The following is a 26,651-nucleotide window of genomic DNA, read 5'->3' as shown; positions in this document are numbered from 1 at the left end:
CCGGAGGTTTCGCGCTGTTCATGCTGGCGTGCCGCTTTACAGTTTTGATGTTAACTAATCTTTATTGGTGTTTTATACGTGTACTAGCTGCCCCAACCCTGTTATTATCACTTGGTTTTGTCGTTGAGTCTTGACAGAGGCAGTCTCTGTACTGTTGTGCACGGTCTACCAACAAGAGTTTCTGAAACAGAGTTTTGGTTTGTCTAATCAGCAATCCGGTGGAACTGAAGACAGGGGACTTGCTTGGCAGAGGTAACTGTAATGTTTCTGTGATTTATCACCAGTTCTTGCTTTGAAAGACTTTGAGGTTTATCTTCCAGGAAGTGACTTTTAATAATGTGGCGGTACTCCAGCACATTAAGGGTATCTAACCAATCATCAAATGTTTTGACTTTCAAGCTATTCGTGTGTGTGTTCGTTCACTAGTGTTCTTGTCCGTTAAAGTGGCAGGGCTTTATTCCTGTTCATTTTTGTTTTCATTGTGGAGGTTAGTCCCATATACATGGTTCATGTTAGAAAGCCTTTCATTAGGGATGATAGAGCGGGTGCTAGCCCCATTTCTACAGCTTGCATTGTCTTAGTGCTTAAGACACCTTGTGCTGCACGTTGTTTATGTAGTGGTTAGGCACTAAGATGGAAAGGGGTTTTAGTCCCATTTCCATGCCGTAAGCCACGTTGTCCTTACTAGAGAGGTGGAAAAAAGGGGTATTATTCCCTTTTTCACAGGTGATGGGTTTTAGTCCCATTTTCACCTTGTAAGCCATTATTCCCTTACCCCCTCGTTTAAGGGGTGTCTCTCTCTCTTTCAGAGTTTATGGGTGGTAGTCACATTTAATGCTATGTTGTCATTTTTCTAGTGTGCGTAAGTCACCCCGTGTTTCACGTTGTTCATGTAGTGTGTGCTTAAGTCTAGGCCTGGGCCAAAATTCCGTTCCGTTCGCGGAAATTGCGATATTTTGGCATTTTCGCATTCCGCGGAAAGCGCGAAAATGTCAAAATTTCCGCATTCCGCAGCTTAGATATAATTTGTTTCTTGCTCGCGCTGTAAAAAAATACATTCTCGCGTTCGCGCGATCGCCTTACCTGAATCCCCGCGTTCGCCGACAAGTTTTCCCGACCCGGTCGCGTTCTCCACGAGATGTTGGATTGTTGGTAGCCATTTTGCGCTGTCTCGCGACAGTTCGCGGCCGCATTAACGTCATTTGTCGCGCGATCACGTCATTTGTCGCACGATCACGTCTTTCTTCTAGCGATCATGCACCACGCGAGTATGAGAAGATTGAGATCTCGAACACGTCATTCTACATCGCGAGCCAGAGGATGAGGACGCGGGCACGTCTAATCGAACGCGAACAGGAGAAAGAGACCCCGAACACGTCATATCCAACGCGACAGGGACAAAGAAGAGAACGCGATCATGTCGTTTTCGACACGCCGGCGGAAGTAATGTGAAGCTCGAGAACTCAACAACGTAAAATTTTCAATTTGGAGAGGAATATCAGCTCTAGCAGCATGAAACCTTCTGCAAATGCTGATTTTGGATGAAAACAACTCCTTACATTGACATTTGGCTTTCCTTTTTTGTGCAAGGAGTCATTTTTTTAAAAGGTGGAGAGAGGGAGGAAGTGACACAGAATCTCCAACTTCCTGTTCCTGTCCAGCAGGCTCCTCCCAGTGCTTTGTCCATCTCCTGCTCATTCAGCCTTTGGATTTGGAGCTGGAAAGATCACTCTTTTTTGTCTGCTGCATCATTGCAATTGGATTTGAGGATTTTTGGAATAGGATATTTTACAAGTAAGTGGTTGTTGTGTTTGTTTGATTGTGGGCATTGCAGTTGTTGTAACTACAATTAATTTTTGATAATTAATTATCATCATTCCTTTTTTTTATTTTTTTTTATTTTGTGGGTAGTAGTAGTAGTAGGCCCGAGCTAGCCATGGGCATGGCCTCATGGGTGTTTGTGTGCATGATGAAGCAACTGTTCCTTTTGTTGTTTTTTGAATGTATTTCATTTTCAAGCACATTTAGGGCATGGATGGCATTGGATTGAGTTGGGGAAGTGTGCTATTTGGGGGTGGCCTTTGTGATTATGTTGGGCCTGGCCATGTGGCTGGTGGCCATTTTGAAGCCTAGGCCTGCAAGCTTGCCTGGCCTTGTCTGCCAACAGGCCTGCTTTTTCATCCACTAGGATCAGAGCAGGTAGCCACAGCTTTATTAATCAAGTGTTTTCTGAGTGATCTGTTGAATTTAGACATCATTTAGGGCATGGATGGCATTGGATTGACTTGGGGAAGTGTGTTTTTTGGGGTGGCCTTTGTGATGTTGTTGGGCCTGGCCATGTGGCTGGTGGCCATTTTGAAGCCTAGGCCTGCAAGCTTGCCTGGCCTTGTCTGCCAACAGGCCTGCTTTTTCATCCACTAGGATCAGAGCAGGTAGCCACAGCTTTATTAATCAAGTGTTTTCTGTGTGATCTGTTGAATTTAGACATCATTTAGGGCATGGATGGCATTGGATTGAGTTGGGGAAGTGTGTTTTTTGGGGTGGCCTTTGTGATGTTGTTGGGCCTGGCCATGTGGCTGGTGGCCATTTTGAAGCCTAGGCCTACAAGCTTGCCTGGCCTTGTCTGCCAACAGGCCTGCTTTTTCATTCACTAGGATCAGAGCAGGTAGCCACAGCTTTATTAATCAAGTGTTTTCTGTGTGATCTGTTGAATTTAGACATCATTTAGGGCATGGATTGCATTGGATTGAGTTGGGGAAGTGTGTTTTTTGGAGTGGCCTTTGTGATGTTGTTGGCCTGGCCATGTGGCTGGTGGCCAGTTTGAAGCCTAGGCCTGCAAGCTTGCCTGGCCTTGTCTGCCAACAGGCCTGCTTTTTCATCCACTAGGATCAGAGCAGGTAGCCACAGCTTTATCAATCAAGTGTTTTCTGTGTGGTCTGTTGAATTTAGACATCATTTAGGGCATGGATGGCATTGGATTGAGTTGGGGAAGTGTGTTTTTGGGGTGGCCTTTGTGATGTTGTTGGGCCTGGCCATGTGGCTGGTGGCCATTTTGAAGCCTAGGCCTGCAAGCTTGCCTGGCCTTGTCTGCCAACAGGCCTGGTTTTTCATCCACTGGGATCAGAGCAGGTAGCCACAGCTTTATTAATCAAGTGTTTTCTGTGTGGTCTGTTGAATTTAGACATCATTTAGGGCATGGATGGCATTGGATTGAGTTGGGGAAGTGTGTTTTTTGGGGTGGCCTTTGTGATGTTGTTGGGCCTGGCCATGTGGCTGGTGGCCATTTTGAAGCCTAGGACTGCAAGCTTGCCTTGCCTTGTCTGCCAACAGGCCTGCTTTTTCATCCACTAGGATCAGAGCAGGTAGCCACAGCTTTATTAATCAAGTGTTTTCTGTGTGGTCTGTTGAATTTAGACATCATTTAGGGCATGGATGGCATTGGATTGAGTTGGGGAAGTGTGTTTTTTGGGGTGGCCTTTGTGATGTTGTTGGGCCTGGCCATGTGGCTGGTGGCCATTTTGAAGCCTAGGCCTGCAAGCTTGCCTGGCCTTGTCTGCCAACAGGCCTGCTTTTTCATCCACTAGGATCAGAGCAGGTAGCCACAGCTTTATTAATCAAGTGTTTTCTGTGTGGTCTGTTGAATTTAGACATCATTTAGGGCATGGATGGCATTGGATTGAGTTGGGGAAGTGTGTTTTTTGGGGTGGCCTTTGTGATGTTGTTGGGCCTGGCCATGTGGCTGGTGGCCATTTTGAAGCCTAGGCCTGCAAGCTTGCCTGGCCTTGTCTGCCAACAGGCCTGCTTTTTCATCCACTAGGATCAGAGCAGGTAGCCACAGCTTTATTAATCAAGTGTTTTCTGTGTGATCTGTTGAATTTAGACATCATTTAGGGCATGGATGGCATTGGATTGAGTTGGGGGAAGTGTGCTTTTTGGGGTGGCCTTTCTGATGTTGGTTGTCTTAAAGACATGCTTTTGTTGTATGTGTCTGGTGTGTTGGTGTGCAATGCATGCACCCTGCAGACCTTTTTGGGGCCTGTGAATGTTCGTATTTCCATTTTGTTGCATTAAAAAAGCAGAGCAGTGTGCTTTAGCATGCATCCTTTACCTGGCTTTTATATGCCTTTTGTCAGCTCCTGGTGTTTCCCAGGCCCCCGGCTTGTTTGTGATTTGTGAGTGTCCATGTGGGTGGTGGCCTTTTTGGGTGTTTTTTTGACTGTGAGTTATTAGTGTACTGCTTTTGCCATAGGCCTGCATGGTTTTCCTATTGGCTATTTGGCTTACTGCTTCCATCCATCCACCCCCTTTGCCAGCAACTGCTCCATGGATGCTGAGATGCTCAAATAATTTAATGGTCCACCCCACTTTCATTACATTTTTATTTTGGTGGTTATTATTGACTTTCCTATCCTTCCTGAGAGTGTAGTGTGTGGCTGTACACAGTAGTATAACATAGCTCTAGTGAAAAAAAAAGTCATAAATGGCTAGACTATTTTTTGTTTGCACTAGTACAGTACTAAGGGGCATATGTATCAAACTCCCCTTTAGCGAATCTCAAATTGCGAGAATTTGCGATTCGCAAAATCAGATTCGCTAAACGGGATGTATAAAATAAATCGGTAATCATTTGCGATTCCTTAAATATCGCAAATAATTCGCAGAATCCCGTATTGCGATTTCTTAATAGCGAAATTCGCTAAATAAGAAATCGCAAAAACGGGAATCTGCAAGCCTGGTGCAGGCTGATGACATCACAAACAGGAAACTGTAGTGATTGCCTGCACCTGCTCACCTGAGCCACACCCAGAGGCTGCTTGTGGAGTGTGAGGAGGCTTTCCTGGAGACAGCAACCAGCAATGGATCCCAAACAAAACCAGCAGGGCAAAGATGCAGAAAAAAGAAAGAGAAAACACAAGTTTTCAGAAAAGGAGCAGGAGGTCCTCATTGAGGAGATGGTCTGCAGCCATGAGCTCCTGTTTGGGAAGAAGGCACTCAAAGTCCCAGAGGCCAGGAAGAGGAAAATCTGGCTGGAAATACAGAGCAAGGTGAATGCTGTTGGAGTCACCACACGCACCATCGAGGAGCTGCGCAAGCGGTGGTATGATATGCGCCAGAGGTCCAAGGAGAGGGTGGCAGCCAGACTCAAGGATGCCAGTCAGACTGGAGGAGGACCATCCACTGCAGAGCAGCCAACCCCCCATGAGGAGCTTGTGGAGTCAACCCTCCTGCCTGAGAGCGTTGGTGGTGTGGCTGCAATCGACAGCTCCGACCCCTCATCCAGCAGACAAGGTAAGATGCATGCCAAATCACCCTGCACTCCTCCCCATCCCTTGCACACTCCCCCAAATGCGCATAGTTAACTCCCAACATGCCAATCCAGCCCAGGTCTTACAGCACACCCAGCAATGCATCATGGTACTCGTAGTACTGTGTCTGACTGTGTGTCCATGACACCATCACAAGTAAATGCAACATATGTGTTTTGGGGATCATTGAATAGAAATGTGTCAGAGATTAGCCGTCAAAGATTTGTAACTTTATTGAGTGCCACATGCAGACAGTAACACAAACTCATATAGTCCCCTTTACATCCACAGCACACGCCATGCCACAAGAAGACAGCGCTGAGGGAGAGGAGCCTGCAGACCCTGCGGACTCCAGCGATGAGACAGAGCAGCAGCCAATTCAGCGCAGGAAGCGCGCACATGTGCCCCCACTGCCTCCATTTGAGGATGAAGTCCCAGCAACAGGCGATGACACCGACAGGAGAGAGGGGAGTCAGGGTGTGACAGACATGCCCCGTCATGACGCACCAACACCAAGGCAAAGGGAACAGGCCATTTCCAGGTCAAGGCCCAGGAGCAGCACTGCAACAGAAGGAGAAGGCACCGTGTTCTCCGGCTTGGAACAGTGCATGTTGCAGGAACAGCGCCTGCAAAGCAAGGCAATGCGGTCAATGAATCGCCAGCTAGGCCGCCTACATCAGGACAATCGCAACATGGTAGCGGCAATACGAGAGCTCTGTGCCACTTTGAGGGACACCCAAGCTGCCAATGACAGGGCTGGACGACGTGCCAATGCACGGCTACACAATTATACCAAGGCAGTCAACCGCCTCTGCACTACCACCAGCGCACTCACACGCAGAAGCGTAACCATGCAGGTGGACATGGCACATTGCTGCCAGGACATAGCGCGAGGGCTGGCGCAGGTGACCACTGCTGTGGAACAGCTGCAGACAGCCAATGCAGGTGGCAGCGCACTAATGGCCTCTGCTGAGAGTGAGGACACATCGAGTCGCAGCAGCATCACTCCAACCTTGCCAGGTGAAAGACGCCGCAGTGGCAGACAGGTAGCAGGCCAAGGGCGCACCATGGGGGTCAACCACCCTGGACGTCACCGACGGAGGTGATCATCTGCGGGGACACTGACTGCAACACGGGTGCATTAACCCGCAAAAGGCTGTTTGCCCTAGTTCTTGTGCCTTCTCTGCACTGTGTGTACAACATGTGCTGGGGACAATTACTATTTCTTGCATGTGAAGTGTGATTAAACACTTGACACATCATCAGGCTTTGTCGTCTCATTTCCTCCATACTCACCTAAAAGTAGTTTTGTGTGATCTCAGTCCGTCTCTGGCGTCCAGCAGCTGCCCCAACTCCTGGTGCTGGTCTGGCAGGGGGAGCAGGGCGCTCGTCATCCGAAGTGTCTGTATCGGTCACATCAATTGTGGTGCCTTTCCTCATTGCCATGTTATGTAGCATTGCACAGCTTGACACGATTTTACAGCAGGTCTCAGGGCTGTATTGCAGTGCGCCTCCACTCTTATGCAGGCACCGGAAGCGGCTCTTCAGGATTCCGAAGGTTCGCTCAATTACACAGCGTGTAGATCTGTGTGCCCTGTTGTAGCTCCTCTCACTTGCATTTGCAGGATCCAGGTATGGGGTCAGGATGAAGTCGCGCACTGCATAGGCACTGTCACCTGCATGGTAAAAAACACAATAGGTGAGTCAATGTCCCCCCCCTCAACTGATGTAGTGGATGTATTGATGTGTGCAATGTATTTACCGAGCAGGTACCCCTCCCCAAACTCTCCAGCACTCAGACGTCTGTGTATTCCGCTGTGTCGGAAGATGAAGGAGTCATGTGTACTGCCGGGGTATTTGGCTACGATGTCGGTGATGTGATACTTAGCGTTGCACACAATCTGTATGTTGAGGGAATGGTAGCATTTCCGATTCCTGTAGACATATTCAGTTTCTGCTGGGGGTGTGATGGCCACATGGGTCCCGTCAATGCAGCCGATGACGTGGGGGAAACGTGCAATCTGGTAGAAGTCCAGTATTGTTTGTTGTAATGCCTGTTGGGTGGTGGGGAAGTAAATGTGATGTGGGAGCCTCAGTAGCATTGCATCTAGGAAGGCATGGAAGAAGCGCGAAAGTGCACTCTGTGACACACCACCAACCTCCGCTATGACCCGTTGAAAACTCCCTGACGCGAGGAGGTGCAGGGAGCACAGGACCTGCACATGTGTGGGAATTGTTTGTGTCCTGCGAGTAGGGTGCTCCAAGTGGGGTTTCAGCTCCTCAATCAGGTCCATTATGGTCTGTGGGTGCAGTCTGTACTTGTCATAGATCTCCTCGTCAGTGTTCTGTAACAGCGTGATGCGCAGCCTGAAGATACGTTCCTGTCTCATTCTCCTGTGTGCAAGGGCCCGAATACGCAGCCTCCTGGCTATCACGTACATTGCAGCCATTGTGGGTGTGTTTGTTGCATTGTGGGCTGGTTTTTGTACCTTGCACCAGTTTACCACCTGCAAGCAATTGGTGTTAATAGCGATTTCTTAATTAGCGAATTTCGTGAAATCGCAATTTGCGATTTTTTCATACATGTGTTTGCGATTTCTTAGCTAGCGATTTCTTGTTAGCGATATTCGCAACGCTAAGGAATCGCAAATTAGGTATTCGCTAGGAAATTCGCAGTTTTCTTGTTTCGCAGCCTAAGAAATCGCTAATTTAGCGATTTCTTATTTTTCAGTTTGGAAGTGTGTCATACATATGAAATAGCGAAAAATCAGTCGCAAACGCTGTTTTTTGCGATTCGCAGCGTTTGCGACTAATTTTTGCTTTCATACATATGCCCCTAAGTAACTGAACCACAACAACAAATGCAACATTTCACTGATGTTCTTCTCCTGTCTTATTTGCTTTTAGGTGCACAAAAGACAGAGTAGGAGGTGTCATCAGCATCACCCGGCTACCCGTTGTACTGCCAGCCAGACAGAAGTCCTGCTGCGCATCAGGTCCACGTGTGACCAGAACTTGTTGTGCATCTGCATCCTGCCTGACATCTGAAGAAGATGGCCCCAATGAAAGGTCCAGTACCAAGAAAGTTGCCGGTGAGAAGAAGGAACAGAAAAAGGAAGTGCCATTAACCACGACTGGTGATGTGCCGGCCAATGTTTTTTTTGGCACCAAAGCGTTGTCCGGGAACCAAGCTGGGAGCAGCACAGCGGTCCAACCCCACCAACCTAGGCCCATGGGCTTTAGTGTCGCAGAGGTAGCCAGTCTACTAACGAGCAGCGATGTTGAAGAAATGTCATTACCGCAAAGTAGTACACAATCAAGTTCAACGCAGGCGCAAACTCAGCAGATCAGTGTGCAGCCGCCGCAACAAGAACAGCAGCAGCCGCCGCAACAAGAACAGCAGCACCCACCGCAACAAGAACAGCAGCAGCCGCCGCAACAAGAACAGCAGCACCCGCCGCAACAGCCCACCATAGTAGTTGTTGCTCCTGACGTAGGGGCATTTCAGGAAATCGAGCTTCCTGCAGACAAAGTGGAGCAAAGTCAAACCACTGTTTCAGAAGATCTATTGTCTTCCAGACCACCAGCAAGGAAAAGGAGGCTTAGTCCATCATCTTCTTCTTCAAGCCCCGCTTCTGATGATCGTGATGACACTTGGGTCCCACCAGCTCGGTCTGAGAGTGATATACGCCACAAGACAATGCTTCTGAAAAGGAAGGTCCCAGAAAAACTTGGAGTTATGGAGGTAGATGTAGAAGAGGGGGGTGATGATGTTGATGAAAACGAGCCAGTCATCACGCACATTACTCCCGCCCCAAAGGGATTGGAGACCAACATTCTCACCCTATCCAGAAAGGCTGCTACTGAGCGGGATGTAGCACGGATCTCACCAACACAGGTTACACCACCACTACCTCCAGCTGCCATATTTTCCAAGGCCCGGTAGGGACCTACATCCAGCTCAACCATCTCAGTAGGTAGTGGTAGTAAAAGTCACAGTGTAGGTGCACAGGGGCACACATTTTCAAACACCCCCTCTAGTTCATCTGGTGTTGAAAGTGGCACATCCAGCAGTGCCAGAAAGTTCTCCTACCCAGTTTGGGACTTCTTTTCTGTTAGCGCCAAGGAGGAGAACGTTGCTATATGCTCAATTTGTCGGCAAGGTGTTCGGCGTGGTAAGCTTGGTACAAACTATGGTACCGGAGGACAAGCAAGTCATCTAAAAATACACCACACTATCGTGTGGGAGGATCACCTACTTAAGTTAAAAGAAAGTAGAAAAACTCAAACCATTGAAGTTGGTCGGGATGAATCAGAGAGCGATATTATTGTGGTGGCAGGTGAAGAAGAGGGAGGCATTTCTAGCCCTGTCCTCAGTAGTGCAGTAACACCCACATCCTCCTCAGTAACATCAGAGTGGCACCGCAGTAAGAGCCATACTCAGAGTCGGGGTGAGACACCAAGGCGACCGGTGAGTACCTCAATGAGACAATCTGTGTCGTTGAGCCGTAGTGGGTTAATGAAAACAGCACCACTAAAGAAAGTAAGCCAGCCTACCATTGAGAGCATGTTTAGGTTGGAGGGGCAGTACCAACGCAACCACCCAACGGCACGATTGTACAATGCGAATCTGGCTAAAATGTTAGCGCTGGACCTTCTTCCTTTTTCATTTGTGGAAGGGGTGGGTTTCCTTGAATCTGTGTCTGCCATCTGCCCGAAATGGAAAGTTCCCAGCCGGTCCTATTTCGCAAGAATTGCTGTTCCGGCACTACATCATGATGTGCTGGAATTGGTTGGACACGCTTTGCAGAAGAGTGCTGTGCACAATATCCACCTGACAACAGACATGTGGAGCAGTTGCCAAGCCACAGATATGATGTGCATCACTGCACACTGGATCTCTTTTGTGGGGGTTAAAGATAAACTATCTGCACGAGGTGTTGTTGACACAGCTGCGATTTTTGAAGGTACTCAGAAACATGCAACTGTAGCCATGTTCGCCATGGAGAAATCTCATACGGCTCAAAGCATTTTACACGAGTTTCGCACCAAGGTTTTGGAATGGCTGCGGCCCAGAGGGCTTCGTATTGGTTTTGTTGCCACAGACAATGGCAGTAATGTACTTAAGGCCATGGAACTTGGTTCCTATTTCAGGGTTCCATGTTTGGCGCACTGCATAAACATTATAGTTCAAGACTTTCTGAAAAAAGAACCCATAGTCAGCAATTTACTGGCCATCTGCCGAAGAACATGCACTCATTTCAGCCATTCTTTTAAAGCTCGGAAGCAGCTGAGGATCATCCAACGTGAACGTGCCAGTCAAGGCACTCATCCAGGAGGTGGCAACACGTTGGAACTCAACGTGCTTGATCGTCTTTCCGAACAGCACATGTCACTCCATGAATATGTCTGGAAAAGAAGAGGGGATGCTGCTAGTGCTACTGTTAAAGGCATGATCCTTGACATGGAGCAATGGAGCCTAATTAAATGCCTGACTGAGATGCTTTCTCCTTTTGAGGTCTTCACACGTGAAGTCAGCAAGGAGGACTGTACAATGGGCCAAGCTATCCCATTATTGCAAATGCTAGAGTATGAGCTGAATAATGTGTCTGAATCATACAAAGGTGTAGAGGACAGAAGGCAAGCCAATGACTTGGTGGAGAGCTTATCCCGGCGCTTAACTGAAAATGTAAGGTAACAAAATAAAATTTTGTCACAAGAACATTACATTTGTGCCACAATTCTGGATCCACGTGCAAAATTGGGACTACTAAAGACATTCCTTGATTTTTCCGACAATGATGTTGCCCGCTACAAAAGATGTATAGCTGAAGCAGCCAGTAAGTTGGAAAACGGATGGCTGCTAATTAAAAGCCCGCAAGATCAACCCACAAGAAGTACTGATACTGAAGCAGGCCAGGCAGAATCAAGTGCAACTTCGTCGGCTGAGGGCAGTGCGGTTGGCTCACAATCACAACACTCACCATCACTATTGACTACAGAAACAATAACTGGATCATTAGGCCGAGTACAATCATTATCATTACAGGATTGGTATGTAAAGATGGGCTATTGTAAGCACAGTGCTGATGCACAGAAAAAACAGCACAAAAGCTTACCAGCAGCAACCCTGAACATTGAGCGGATGGTCCAGGCCTATCTGGACGACCCAACAGAGGAGTACGTTGATCAAAACCCATTGCAGTATTGGTATAGGAAAAGGTCTGAATGGCCACAGCTCAGCAGGCTGGTGATAAGCTATCTGGCTTGCCCTGTCGCAAGTGTCTCTTCCGAACGTGTTTTCAGTGCTGCTGGTTCCATTGTAACATTGAGAAGGACCAGTCTATCTCCAAAAAACGTGGAGAGGTTAACAATGATCAAAATGAATCAGCACTTCATACCACCGAATTACACAATACATGAATCAACGGAGGAAGATGAGGACAGCGGCTCAGGTGACGGAAGTATTGTGTCAGATGATTACCTACTACTGGCTGAACCCCCAGAGTTTGAGGACGAGCTATACTTCCCTGACAATTAGGCTCGCAGTTACTGTCTTCCTCCCTTTTTTCCCCCTTTGTTTGAGTCTGTTGTTCCGGTTATAAACTTGTGAATCACAACCAATCCATTACCACTGTCTTCTACTCTTCTAATTTAGTATACAAGTTTCAGGTGTCTGCTATTTGACAGTACAGTCCTCCGAATCCAGCTCCTCCGCTCCATCATACTGAATCTCCTGCTCAATTCCATTTCCTTCATGAATGATGATTGGATGATGGTAACAACAAATTCAAACTTTCCTCGTCCTTCCAAAACAAGTGGACCATGAATCAGATGACTACTATAGCTATCCTCCTTTCAAAGCCGAGAGAGACTGGCCATTAACTGAAAATAAGATGGAACAGGTAATGATTGATGCCATGCATTGGACGCAGAGTCGCAGACTGAATGATTTAGATTTTGTTGTGTTTGTTGCGCAAGAATTTATGTAATTGTGCACTGTCACTAATCAACTTTCTACAGAACACACTAATTTTCCCCTTCTTGAAAATAAGAAATTTGTACTTCTCCTGCATCTTGGTGATCCATTGCTTTTAATTCAATACACGAAGGGGACTCACTCAATCTGCGCAATGCAAATGACTGTGAAACAACAGCACCGTCCATCATGATGATGGCGAAAGAGATGAGAAGGAACAGGTAATGAATGATGACAATTAATGGCATGCATTGGACACCTGACTCTGAGCTATTGGTCTTTGTGTTTGCGTTGTTTGTTTGTTGTGCACAAAGTGATGTCAAAGTGTACTAGTAGTAATCTATCTTTCTGTACACAATAAAGAATGACTCAAGTCAGTAATATTTATATTTCTACTCTTGTTGTGTCATAAAAATGTTACTTATACTGCAGGCCGATCTTCACAGTCAGTCAGTAAAAGTATCAGAGATGATGATGAAGTCAGGAGGAAGTTTCAGGAGTGGCATAAAATGGAAAAGCCTAAAGGTAAACACGTCAACAACAACCACAGCAGACCCAAATGTCTGTGTAGAAGTTGAATAGAGTGTAGCGGTGGGATGACTGCAGTGCATTGATTTTACTAACTTAAACTTTAAAATGCTATGTTTGGAATGGATAATGTGCTTTACGTTTGTCCAACTCTTTGAGAGAAAAAAAAAGGACTCTAAAGTGTTAACGTAGGATGTGCTAATGCTAAGCACTGTGGGCCTGCTCTCTCCTGTTACTGTTGAAGGTCAATGCTGGAAACAGACTAGAGTAGAGATGATGCATACATGCCACCTCGGAAAGTGTTCTTGTTGCATTACACCATCACTTGTGCATTTGTTTTAACTTTCTTTCTCAATATCCCCTTTGGTTTTCCATCTACAATTACAGGCCGGGCCTTGCCCTAAACTTTGTAAAACATTACAATGCATATTAATTACCTTACCAATCCATCATTTTTTTTTTTCCAGCCGGGCAGTGGCGAGGCGACACACCCAAGATTGATGGACGAGAGGAGCAAGAGGAATGCCGAGATGCAAATCCAGTCCACATTTTTGACCAGGATAAGACAGTAACAGTATCCAATTTTATCTTCTTTTAAATAATTTGATTAATATCTTGTATACAATCTTTACAACAGTGTGTTCTTGGAGTTGTTATCATCATTAGGTTTGCTCTGTGTTTACATTTCTTCCCTACCAATATTTAAAATTTATATTTGCTATGTGTTAAAGTATTAAGTCCGGAACAACAGAACAAGAACTAGAAGTGTATGTAATCTGGGTCTCTCATCATCATGCATGCATTGCCTTTTTCTCCCTTAACATATGGATATGGTAGTCTTCAATGATTGTTGTTTCTTTGTCTATGTATGCATACTGTTTTTCTATGTCAAACCTTTCCCAAAAACCCCCTTCCCATCCATTCAACAAACCCTAACCCTCTTCCCCCGGGCTGTGTGACTTATTGTCGAGGTGTAACTAAATTAAATGTACACCAATACTTAATCACACACTTGCTGGGGCGAATGTGGTGAAAGCAACACTACTTCAATTTCAAGGCAGAGCGATGATCTTCTTCTGCTTGGCCACCCATGAGTAGGATATTTCAGAGGTTATTTTTTTTAACCAAGGAACATATACCTCAGCAATAATTACCGGCATTGATTGGATTTGTTTGTTGTCATTCCTCATATACAGCACTAACTGTTAGACTGTAGGCATAGTCAAGTGACTCGACACAACTATAGTTTGTAACTCTGTCTAGGAGGCTATCCTCCTAACCACCATTCAGTTTTTTTGTCAAAAATGTGAGCATATTATTGTTGCTCGGTAAGTTCTGTACTGTACTTCATTCAACTACTCCTCTAACAGTCTCTGAAAGGCGATTGACTGTCTCCTTTTCTTTTTTTGGAAATGCTGCCGCCCTGCCAGTATCTACTACTACTACTATACTACCACCACCACCACCACCACCCCAATCATGGCATGTATGAAAAAGGAAACCATCTTCACCATGCAGCCAGTGCTGTGACACAGTTGGACATAAACATCAAGCACCGGTAAGAGACAAGTTTGGGGGAAGCAGAATTAATAATGGACATGTCAATGATTTCGTTTTCACACACCAGTACAAAGAATGCATAGACTAGAGGACAGACTGAAAGTACTAGAAGGACCAGTCAATGAGTGAGGTGTCTCTCTCATCTATCTGTTTGTGTCTTATACAGTCAGCCAATTATTGAAATCAAACACAGGCTATGGGCGGCCATGCACCAGCAAGGAAACAGTGTGATGTTAAACAGTTACCCCACCTACAAAACATTAACAACATTGCATGTAACATAGAAAAATATATTTAATTTACCCTAACAAAAATAAACTAAACCCACAAAAACTGACCCACCCCCCTCCCTAACCCCAACCACTGTCCATAGTAGAAAAAAGTCTGTAACGCCCAAACGAGTTAAGAACAAGAATTTAAAAAGGGGCAGAACAGGATGACAGGGACTAACTGGTGGGGCGGGACTCGAGGAGGACACGCATCTGGCGCATCTCGCCCTCTAAACGGGCGACACGGCGTCTAAGGGTGCGGCAGTTGCAGCCACAGTGGGGGGGGCACCGGAGATGGCACAGTGGCGGCGGGCAGCCGCCAGACGGTGGCGCCGTACCGCTGGAGGGTGGTGGCTTGGGCCCGGGCCACGGGAGGAGGCTTCCACAATTGCAGTCTCCTCCTTGGCTAAGACCACCAGCCGCCGGTATTCTCGCTGGATTGCCTCCAGCTTCCGGCGCCGTGCCTTGGCGGCCAACTCCCTTCGATTTAGTTTAGGAGTAGCTGTGTATCAAAAAGTAAAAAACAAGACAATTGTAAAATATACTCTTAGAAAAACAGTAAGACAAGTTAATTATTTATACACATAGTAGCATGGTAGAGTAGCACTATAAAGCACAGTAGTACATAACATTTTAAATCGCGCCCGTCCTTCTTCCTTCCACCCATCTTTCACTTTTTAGTTGAACAGTGCACCAGGTGCTCTTCTCCATAAAACTTTCAAAGCGGAGTTGAAATTAGATAGATGAGGCCATTGGTTACTCAATACTCCCGCTCTTATGCCAATTAAAGGGATTCTAGTCTTATAGTTCACACTTCAAACGTTCACAACAACTCATACTTACTACTTACGACATCGTATGGCGGGGGGACTTTGTCCGCCCGCCATACTCACCCTAAAAAGGGTGGGGGTCCCGTGGGGATAATTAATTAGGATGATGCGCCCGGCACAGTGGCTGGCGGATCCTGTTTTTTTTACATTCTGGTTGGCGGTGCCGAAAGCAATGCTAAAAATACATTTTGTGCTGCTTTTCCAAGCACAACATGATGGGCCCCGCACAGAGCCTGTCACGTTTTGCTTGGAAAGGCGGGGGGGTACCATAGCATAGGTAGGTACCCTCCATGGGGGCACCCAAGCATACTCTGCAATGTCTGCATGCCTTTCCGTGGCGGACGGCAATGCCGCCACGCACAGACATTCCAAAATGCAGATTATATGGCTGGCGGTGTGTTCAGAGAGACACCACCGGCATATTGAACCCTTTTCCGCCTGGTCGACCTGTGGGGGGTCTGAATAATTTCTACAGGGATGGCGGAGGTTTGCCCCTGCGGTGTCGGCAGTGAAAACCAGCCGCCCCGGCGGGGGCAATACGCCCACCCTCCTAATGGGGCCCTAAGTCACAACTGTACAGTATACATATACATACAGTACACCCTTGCAGTGAGTGTGCTGTCAAGTTCAACAATAGTTAAGGATTATGAATCTAACTTACCACCGCCTGCCACTGGCACTGCCACTCCCCCTACCGCTCCATCGTCGGTATCGGCAGCAACTGCCACATCCTCCCCTTCCGCGTCGCCTTGTTCGCTGGCCCCGGCACTGGTGGTCGGTAGTGCGCCTAGAAAACATTACACATTTATGAGGCGTCATATACACCTCCCCCCTATTGATCAGTTGCAAGGTTGAAAAATGAGTTAATACTAACATACATCACTAGTACAAATCAGGTAGTAGTAGAGTAGACACTAATAGTTATATATGATCATTGTAGCCTTTGCTTAATTAGCCCTAGCCATGCTACCATTTTACCTTTGTGGCTTTTATTTTTGCACATGTGACGTTAGCTTTACCTTGCAGCTTCTTAAGACACCTTTGAGCCCACATGACCTGCCTCACACTGCTACTGTCTAGTCTACGCGCTGCGTACAAGCGGTCAACAAACATTAACAAGCCACTTTTTTAGGAAGTACTGGTGTACTACTGTTACTGTTAGTCCATATTGCTTATCCATAGATGCTACACTTTTTGGCACGGCTGAGAAATGCTTGCAAGTTGCAATATACTAACGCACACCATTTCTTTTTTCGCATTGCAGACGCAAGATTCCCTTCTACGAACCAGAGCTTCTGAATGATGCAACAACTACCAGTACTAGGTTCTTCTAATGTGAGGGGTCCCTTCACTCACATCTTCTTTTATAAATTTATATAAACTAAATTGCTATGGGATGGTGATGCTGCCTTCCACCACTGTTCAGTTATCATGATTTAATTCCCAACTGTATAAGTGTAACAATGTATATTGTTTTAATGTTATTGATTTTCCGGTTGGTGCTGCTAAGAAAACAGTGTACAGACCTTCTCAAATTGAAATAAACATTTTGAACTTACATAGACTTGGTGGTATTTGGTGTGGACTAACTTACACGAGTGAGCAAATTAAAGTTAGGGTGTGCATGTGAATTGCTTCCACGACTGATAGGTTGGGTGTGTTATGTTCTGGGTTGTCTACTTGTTGGGTATCTTGGGGGGAGGGTTCCGAGACCTAATAGTTATGACAAGACAGTACTATAGTCAAGCAGTGGAATTGTGGTGGCTGCGGAATTTCTGATTGATGTGTGCAAGGAAGGTCCAACCTACCATGACCAACATCCTATTTTCTGGTGCAAATGTATGTGCAAGATCCCTACAACAGTAGTATGTCCTATAGGGTATCATATCAAAATAGTAATAAATCTGGTAGGGCTGTTGTTGCTGTGAATTTTCAAAGCCTCAAGATCAATAAGAGTAAAAGTAGTACAAGACGACGACCCAACGGATTGGACTCAATGGCTCGAGCTACTGGTGAATATGAGTTTTATATTACAACCTTTCACAAAGAGTGGCACTGGCCAACTGGGCAAGACTAGCTACTACAGTACAGACAGACTGATAGTATGTAGTAGTAGTAGTACTCAGAGTCATCATAGCGGAGGCAGGGATAAGATTTTTGAAACCGTACAGATCGAAGGATAATTGGTGGTAAAAAAATAGCATTTGGAAACAAACAATAGTTCGGGAAAAATATGGGGCAGTAAAAGTTATGGAATAAGAAATATTATTAAAAACAAGAAGACTTACTGGGGCCAGCAGAGGAGCCCTCAGCGGTGTCCACCTGGTGGTGTTCTTCCTGTCCCGCCGACTGCCCAGTCCCTGTCGGTCTGCCCCTGGGTGCTGATGAACTGGAAAGATATAAGAAAGAGACAAATATTGATGGATGGTGTCAAACAAATACAATATTTTTCAACAACGGTCAAAAAACACTTATGTAAACAACAATTGCAATAACTACACTGACCAATCTCATCTGGTCAACATGTAATATCGGGGGATTCGCTGTTCGACTACTTAAGTTACTATTTATCAACAGTAATCCAGTCTTCAATTCTGCTTCCAGAAAACTAAGTTACAACTAAGCCTAAGTAAAACGTACCACCCAACCTAGTCCACCTATTCCAGGCATGCCAATTGTACATTAAGTATGCATTTCCACTGTATTCCTCAACAATGCGTATGGTCAAATCATGGAGGACACATGAACATGACTCCATTTTTTGTATACACCAAATTTTGGTTTGATTGATGCTGATCTGCTACTGCTAAGTAACTGCTAAGCCTACCACCACTCATTGAACAAACTAGAAAAGGTTCTAAAGACTGTCGTACTAGCAGCACATCACGTAACTGAGTGAGGGGGCATCATGCATACCTCTAACAAATTAGAAGCTCATACAAAGTAGTGTACCTAAACATCAATCCGCCCCTATCTATTAGTGATGGGACAAAGTAAGGAGTGGACTAGAGTCACTGTAACATTACGTAACTTAATTTCTCTAAAATAAACTCGTAAAGAATCACGCTAAGCAAGCGCAAACGCAAAGCTGCAAACAAGTAAGATTAGTAGTAGCGCAGAAGAGCACCATAATCACAGAAGACTTTTAACCCCTTCAGTGCCCATGACGAGATAGTCTCGTCATGGAGCGCGGTTGCGCTGTGCCCATGACGAGACTATCTAGTCATGAACCCCGCCCGCTAATGCAACGCCCGGCACAGGGCGTGGAAAGGGCGGGGCACTGAAGAGGTTAAACGTTATTAACCTGGAATGTATTGTAAGCAGCAACATTCTAGCTGGTTGGAAGGAAAAAAAATATTCGCAATATATAACACAGAGCAGAAGAACAGACACAAAGTTGTAGTAATTAAATATGTACTCACCAAGCCCCGGGACCTCCACTCCTAGCAGGTCCAGCAGGTCCTGCTCACGGTCCAGGATGTCGGACCACCGATGCGTCAGCTGTGCCTGGGTGCGCCAGACCCCAGAGATGCGCGACACTGCCCGGCGCACCTTCCCCCACCGCTGCCGACGCTCCCGGAGGCCGTACCTGGACCCAGGCTTGCCACCTGCTGCCAGGGTTGAGGGGAGGTGGCGCTGCACAAAGAAAATTAGTGCAGCCAACTCCACCTCCCCAAATAAGGCCCGTGCCTGCACCCCTTGTGGGCGCCGCCTTCCGCAAGGAAGGCGGTCGCGGCTCTGGCTGCGCTGGCGAACAGCCCTACCCTTGGACATGGTTCTGGGGACGGGGCGGGAAAGAAAAGGTAAAATAAAGAGAGGAGTAAAAGAAATAAATAGCAGGCAATAGAAAGAGAAAAAGTAGCTGAAAAACAAAAAAAAAGTAGACAAAAACCAAAAATATAGAAGCAGGAAAATAGTTAGAGCAATAATAAGTAATAAAGATCCAAAAAAAGTGGCTATAAACAAAGGATTGAAAAGATTTTGAGAGGATTGAAAATCAGGCCCCACAACCATGCAATAGACTGAAAAACAAGATGGCCGCGCCCATTGCGACCACGTGCGCAAGTTCGCGCGATATTTTCTCCCCGAGCAAGCAAAAAGCAACGCGATCAAGTAAAAGCGGTCGCGAACAGGAAATATCGACCGCGAATGGGCGCGAACATGCATTGCGCGACCTGGAACAGGAAGTAAGCATCGCGAGAGGGCGGGACAACTGAAAACAAGATGGCCGCGCCCGTGAGCAACCGCATGGGTAAGTTGGCGACCCGCGATCACGCAAAAAATACCGCGAACAGGCGGGAAAAAAACTTCTGCGTCATCGCGATATTTCCAGCATGTTTGCAGAGATTTTCAGCATTTTCGCGATAATTTGCGAAAGTTAATTTCGCAAATTCCGCCCACCCCTACTTAAGTCACCGTGTGCTGCACATTTGTTGCACTTATCTTGCCTCCCGCTTAAGTAGGACCTTGAAACATGTCCCAGGCTTGCCACTGCAGCCTGAGTGTTTGTTTAAACTGTCAATTGGTCTTGGCAATATAACCCCCTTGCCAAGACTTAAGCTCTCCTTTTATTTCATATACATCACCCCTAAGGTAGGCCCTAGGTAGCCCATAGGTCATGGTATATTGTAATTAGAAGGTTGGATATGTACTTTTTTGTTTTAAAAGTCCTAGTTGTGAAATACTCCTAAATTCATTTCTCACTACTGTTAGACCTACCTCTACTATAGGATAACAGTGGGTTGCCCTGTTACATTCAATACGTGCTAACCTTTGATTGAGACCAGGTAACCATTTAATGTTTGGCAGCTATGAAATTGTAATTTAAAAATAATCTTTTAGAAAAGTGTTGTTTTCCTGCCTTTAGCCATCGTGTGCCTTCAGCCTGTCCTGGGTCACAAGACAGTCACACAATAGAAGGATTGGGTGTGCCTCAATGGGCCATCTGCTCGTGGGATGGGGGTCAGAGCTGAGCACTGCCCCACTAGCAACTATATAGGCTGTGCTCTGATTTCACACAAAGGGCTTATCACATCCACATAGTTACTGCAGCCAGCTTGGAGCCAGAGCAGGGGAATTATGAAATTCCATGCACTTCAAAGTAAAAACCTCCAGAAACTTCTCCCACTTCAAAATCAGAATAGGGTATAAAAATAGTGCTCGTAGTCCCACTCTTCAGTTCACTTTCTGGACCTGCGGAAGGACTGTCAGAAGGTTGCCTGTTGCTGTGACCTGCTGTGTACTCTGCAAGATTGTTTTGCTCTACCTGGTAAGACTAGATTTGCTGCCTGGAGTCTGCCTTAAAACCTCGGAGGACAGCCCTGCTGTTTGAGCCCTGCATCTGCACCTGAACCCAGGATGACCAGAGTGACTCCAAGAACTAGTTTGCAGATCTCCTGTTCAGAGCCAAATGGACACAAAAGGCTCCCACCATCTTGAAACCACACCTGGACCCAGCATGAGTGAGTCCTGAACCCCCAAGTGCTGTCTCCCTAGCCATGGGCCTTTGGTTGTGGTGCTAAAGGTGCCCAGATAGCCAAGATACAAAACTAAGGATTTAAAACATTTACTTGCTTAAAACTACTCTGAGAACCAAGGGGACACCAGGACCAACCTACTCGTCTATCCACTCTAGGTGCATCCCAGTTGGCCTGACTTTGTGGCTGCTACAGCTATGTTCTTCTCCGCAGCAGAAAATCCTGTTCAGCAGTCCTTTGCCAAAGCGTTACTCGAATCCCTAGAACTCTCTTTGACTACAGCCTCCTGCCTCATCCCGCTGGAGATTTTTGACTTCCAAAAAAGGGACTAAAGGCCACATTTAAAATGATTTGGCATAGGGCAGCATCACAAGTGTTTTTGCTGCGCTGTCCTACGCCAAATAGAAAGGGCAAGAATGCCCATGCTTACGAGATACGGAGCATTCCTGTCCTTTCAGCCACGCCGGCACACAATATGATGCCTAGCGCCAATCCAGGAAACCTTGCAGCTAGGTGCAAAGGTGTCTCCGTTGTGGTCAGGATTGTTTTTGTGCAGGTAGAGACCCATTCCTGCACATAAACAATCCTTGGATGCATTTTCTTCTTTCTATGTGTGCTGCAGAATGCAGCACTTATAGAAAGAGGAAAACATGAGGTCAAAGAAACATCTCTTTGTTACGCCTGCCCTGGGATGAATTCCAAATCTACTGATTGGATTATTGTTGCTTTGGTGTCAAATAATTTAATAACATGTACTTTATTTTTCGAAATTGGTGTGAGAGTTTTCTTGTAGTGTGATTTCACTGATCTAAGAGCTATGGCTCTAAGATTCAGATATGCTACAAGTAGTGGTAGATTTGCTCAACTGCTCACTTCTTGAAGGCTGCGTTCCACGTCTGGGAAGCATGCAATGGTTCTCTCTCTTCTAAAGGAACCCAATCTTGATCAAACTAATTGGGCTAAGTTTAGACAGAGCTCCTTGCTGCCCCTCTTTTCCAACAATTTAGAAAAATAGATGAATGCATGGCTTGCCACCTTTGTGGAAGCACAGCAACTTCCTCATCCTTCCCAATCTGGGTTCAGATCAGGACACAGTACAGAGACTGCCCTCCTGGGGGCCACAGAACATCTAAAACATATTTTGGATGAGGGCAGAACAGCCGCTCTGATCCTGCTGGATCTCAGTGCGGCCTTCAATACGGTGTCCCATTCTATTCTGGTGGACAGACTGAGGACAGTTGACCTCGAGGGAACAGCCCCAACTTGGAGGTAGATCATTTCAAGTCTTCTCCTCTGATATTGGGTCTGAGACTTGCACCCTTATCTCAGGTGTACCCCAGGGCTCAACTCTGAACCCTCTATTGTTTATTCTTTACGTGCGCCCTCTGGCGGACCTGGTGGAGAGCTGTGGTCTGAATCTTTTTTCCTAATTGGACGATACTCAAATTATCTTTTCCTTGTCGTCTCCACAGGGGCATCATCCTGAGTCTCTTAACCTTAGTCTCAGACGGATTGTCTCCTGGATGAAAGACAACTCACTCAAACTTAACAGTGATGAAACCAAGTTTATGGTGCTGTGCAGAAACCCACAGCTGTGGGGCCCTGAGCACTTCCTGTATCCTTGGGGACCCTGCAAACTCTATCCCCCACAGTTTAAAGCTTGGTTTCTGGTTAGATGAAACTCTGTCTATGCATCCACAAGCTGCTAAAGTTGCATCCACCTGTTCTGCAGTAATGAAATGGGTGAGGAAAATCATCTGGATTATTCCCCATTCGGCACAGAGAACTCTGATTCAGGCCCCTATCTCAAGAATGGATTGCAGAAACGTTCTCCATCTGGGAGCTGACAAGGCCTGTATCCGCCTCCTTCAGGTGGCAGAATTACACTGCTAGACTTCTTGCTCGGCTCCAGAGACATGCCCTGGACCATCCTATTCTCCATGAGTTGTATTGGCTGCCAAAGGAAAGTGCAATCCAAAGCTCTTTGATTAATTTTTAAAGCTAGGGCTAGACTCGGTCCTAGATATATACAGAACCTGGTCTCCCCCTACCAACCCTCCCAGAAATTGAGATCAGCGAGTCAGGACCTTTACTGTGTGCCTAGAATCCGCCGGGCTGGTTCCGGAGGATGCTCATTTGCATACCTAGGACCTAAGTTTTGGAATATTCTACCACGCTTCCTAATACACTACAGCTCTCTATTAGTGTTCTGCAAACTCTTAAAAACATGACTATTCTAAGTCTGGTGGCTTCAGCAGCATCTTGCCTATGCCTAGCACTGGACTAGACGGGTAGCCATGCGCTCTATAAATTACATTTACAATAATAATAATATTAATACTGCTTGTGTGCTGCATAATTACTTAACATATTGCCTCTGAGTTACGCCTGACTGCTTTTTGTGCCAAGCTATCTAGGGTTACGTACAGGTTATTTTCGTGACATTTTCTGGTTCACCCTGCCAAGGATTGTGGCTTTTGCTTGGCCAGGACTCACAGCCCAGTTAACCAAAAACTCAGTTTTACACAACAATGTAATAAGTTCAACTTATAATTAGCAACTACTATTAAAGGTTTGCAAAATTGTGTAATTTTTTCCCCCTGAAATTACACAAAATATCAAGATAACTATACTAGTGAAAACTGAATGCAACAGTATATCTTATGTTCAAAGGCTTCTTGATATATAACAGGAAAGGTACTGGTTTAACAACAGCAATCACATTTCTTGCTCAGCCATATCTCCCATAAGATATTTTCTAGGCCTGGGTGGAGTTCGCGTAGTTCTGCATATCGGAACTTTGCGAAGAGACTGAAAAACTGCATCACTCTACGCAGTTCCGCAAGCAGCAGAGTGCGTTAGGTTGTGCCGTTCACGTTTATTTTAAGGGCTGTGTGTTTGTACCTTGCTCGAAAATAAGCGTGAACTGCATTATGCGCAGGGCAAGAGGGCGCTGCTTCTTTCTGCTGCTTGAGTAGATGTTCTACTCGAGGGGCAGCTTCCTCAGCGTGAACGGAAGGTTTCCCAAGCCAAGCACTCGAGACCATCTGTGATCATCCGCGTTGAGAAATCGCACTGGAAGGTGGTCTAGTATTGGATTTTCCTTGCTTACCAACTTAACCTTTTTTTGGAACACCGCATGCTCCGTGGAGTGCAGAAAACTCTGCAAATTCTGTGAACGGAGCGGAGTTCACCGCCCAGGCCTAATATTTTCTGGTCAATCCAGTCCTCTGCAGGAAACAGTGTCTGAATTTTTTCACTGCTGTAATTTCAGACATTTCCAATAATTTGCATGCTGTGAAATTGTAGAAATGATGCTAATATTGTGAGCGTAACAGAATGTGTTGTGCATCACAAAAGAAAACAGCAGAAGTCCAATGGTTGTGTATGTACAGGAAGGTCCCCCTTCCTGCACATAAACAATAATTTTTTTTAAATGCCGTTTTACAACTTCTATGTGTGCTGCATTAAGCTCACACATAGAGGTTACAAAACGGCATTTAAAGATTTATGTGCAGGAAGGGGGACCTTTCTACATATAAACAATCTTCCCCTGCACGCAGATATGGTGCAAGGGTGCCTGCACTGGTGCTAGGCTGTTAAGTGTAGTGCCATCGCAGGGGAAACGCAGGCATTAAGCCAAGAAGGGTAATGCTTTACTCCGCCACTTTCCATGTCCATATGCCCCTGAGTGTGCCCTGGGCTCCGCTAGGCAGGCCCAAGATCAGTGTAATTTTATTTTATTTCATTTTTACTATTTATAAACTGCATGGTTACACCCATTGGTGTGTCCCCACGCTAGGATTCTAACCCCATAAGAAGAAGGGAGAAATGGGAGTGGAACAGGGAGATAACCTCAAGCTATAATACACAAAAGTCAGGTTTTAAGTCCCTTGTGGAAAGATCTTTCCATAGGTTCTGCTCTTAAATTAGGCAGCAAGGCGTGTTACATTTTGGCTGCTAGATAGCTATTGGACCGGGCTCCCATTCTGGCCCTCTGCACTCTTGGCACCCTTACAAGTGGACCCCTATAGAACTTAGATTACGTGACGGTGTGTAGGGTGTGATCATGGATTGAAAGTAGCTAGTGCCTTTGTCCATTTTCATCCTATGGCACCAACACATGGCTTTATAGATAGTCCTCTTCTGCACTGGCATTTAGTGTAGAGTTGTCAGAGGTTTTGAGGTATATGCTCCTGTCTTGAGATTTAGGACCAAACGGGCAGCAGCATTTTGAATATGTTGGAATTTTCTCATAACAAATCTTTTGAGTTTGATTGAGAATTCTTCTAAGCCTGTTGTGCTAGTTGTTGTGACTCAAAACTAGGGAACCATTAACCTAGACCAGGCTAAACTGTCTAGGCTCAGGATTGCTGATCTTAGCGTAAAGTGTAGGCTTAGGGGGCTGCCTGCTTTCAACAAGATTAGGAAGGAAGGGTTGCTTATGTCCCCTAGGGTTTGGGCTGGGGTAGCTGAGGAGATGCAATGGGGGATGGAGGGTGCCCCCCCTATCTCACCCATGAGAAGGGTGAGGATGGTGTCTTTTCCAGATTCTCCAGTGTTAGCCATGTGAGTACAGATGGTGGGAGGGGTAAGGGTCCTCTACTCACAAACCAGTAATGTTGATGTAGACAGACAACTTGAGGTCCGATGAGCTTTGACAGCTGTGGAGCTCTAATTGGCTGAGAAGAAGTGGGAGAGGGAGGAGGCAATAAGAAAAATGATGGCAGTGAATATGATGAAGAGTTTGAGATGTCTAGGGGTGGATTTGAGCCCAAACTTCCCAAGGGTACAGTACCAAAGTAAACAGAGGAGGATTACATTGCTAAGAGGCTAGCAGCCTTTGAGAGTGCCCTTAGGATGAATAGGGTCCACTCTAAAAAAAAATAAAGGGTATAAAAAAAACCCCCAAAAAACCACTCTTTAGGAGGCGCCCCACTGATGCCGATACCGATACTGCATTATATATAAGGTTAATGATAATTGGTTCATATTCCCCCTATTTTCCTTTTTTTTGTTGTTTTTTTGGGAAACCAAGGAGCTCTTCAACTGCGCGCTCCAACCATCTAACACAGACTCAGTCTGAGTCCCTCTCGAGAAGGGCGGGGGGCTGGGTGGAGGGTGGGTGGGTGTTGGGGTGTTCTGGGTCGAGGGTTTTGGGGGTGTGGGGGGGTGAAAGGGTGGAAAAAATCATACCCAGAGTTAGAAACAAGGAGGAAATAAGTTTAAAAAGAAAAAAAATAGAGATTAAGCGAACTAAAAAGGACATGGAAAAATGGCATAGAACTGTTATAAGATGGGGAAGTTAAAAATTTGTTCACTGAATGTGGCGGGCTTGAACGACAAAGGGTCCGAGTAGCTAATTTTTTAAATTTTCTAATTTTTTTAGATTAAACTCATATGATTTGGTCTGTATGCAAGAAACGCATATACCGTGGGCAAACAGATCACTCCTTGATATTATAGGGTACCAAACAGTGGCATGTTCATCACAGACCTCAACCATTAGGGGGGTTGCCATCTTAATCAAAAAAAATATTATAGATCAAGTTCGAAGGAAATTATCCGACCCTAAGGGAAGATGGGTTATTTTGGAGCTAAGCCTAGGGCTAACTATCTGCTCAATTTACGGTCCCAATTTGGACGACCCTTACATATTTTACAAAATTGAGATGGAACTTTCATCCTGGCCGACCCCTATA

The sequence above is a fragment of the Triturus cristatus genome, chromosome 2_2, assembly GCF_964204655.1.
Source record: "Triturus cristatus chromosome 2_2, aTriCri1.1, whole genome shotgun sequence".
Taxonomy (NCBI): domain Eukaryota; kingdom Metazoa; phylum Chordata; class Amphibia; order Caudata; family Salamandridae; genus Triturus; species Triturus cristatus.
The sequence above is the reverse complement of the archived record's forward strand: the minus strand, read 5'-3'. Positions refer to the sequence as shown.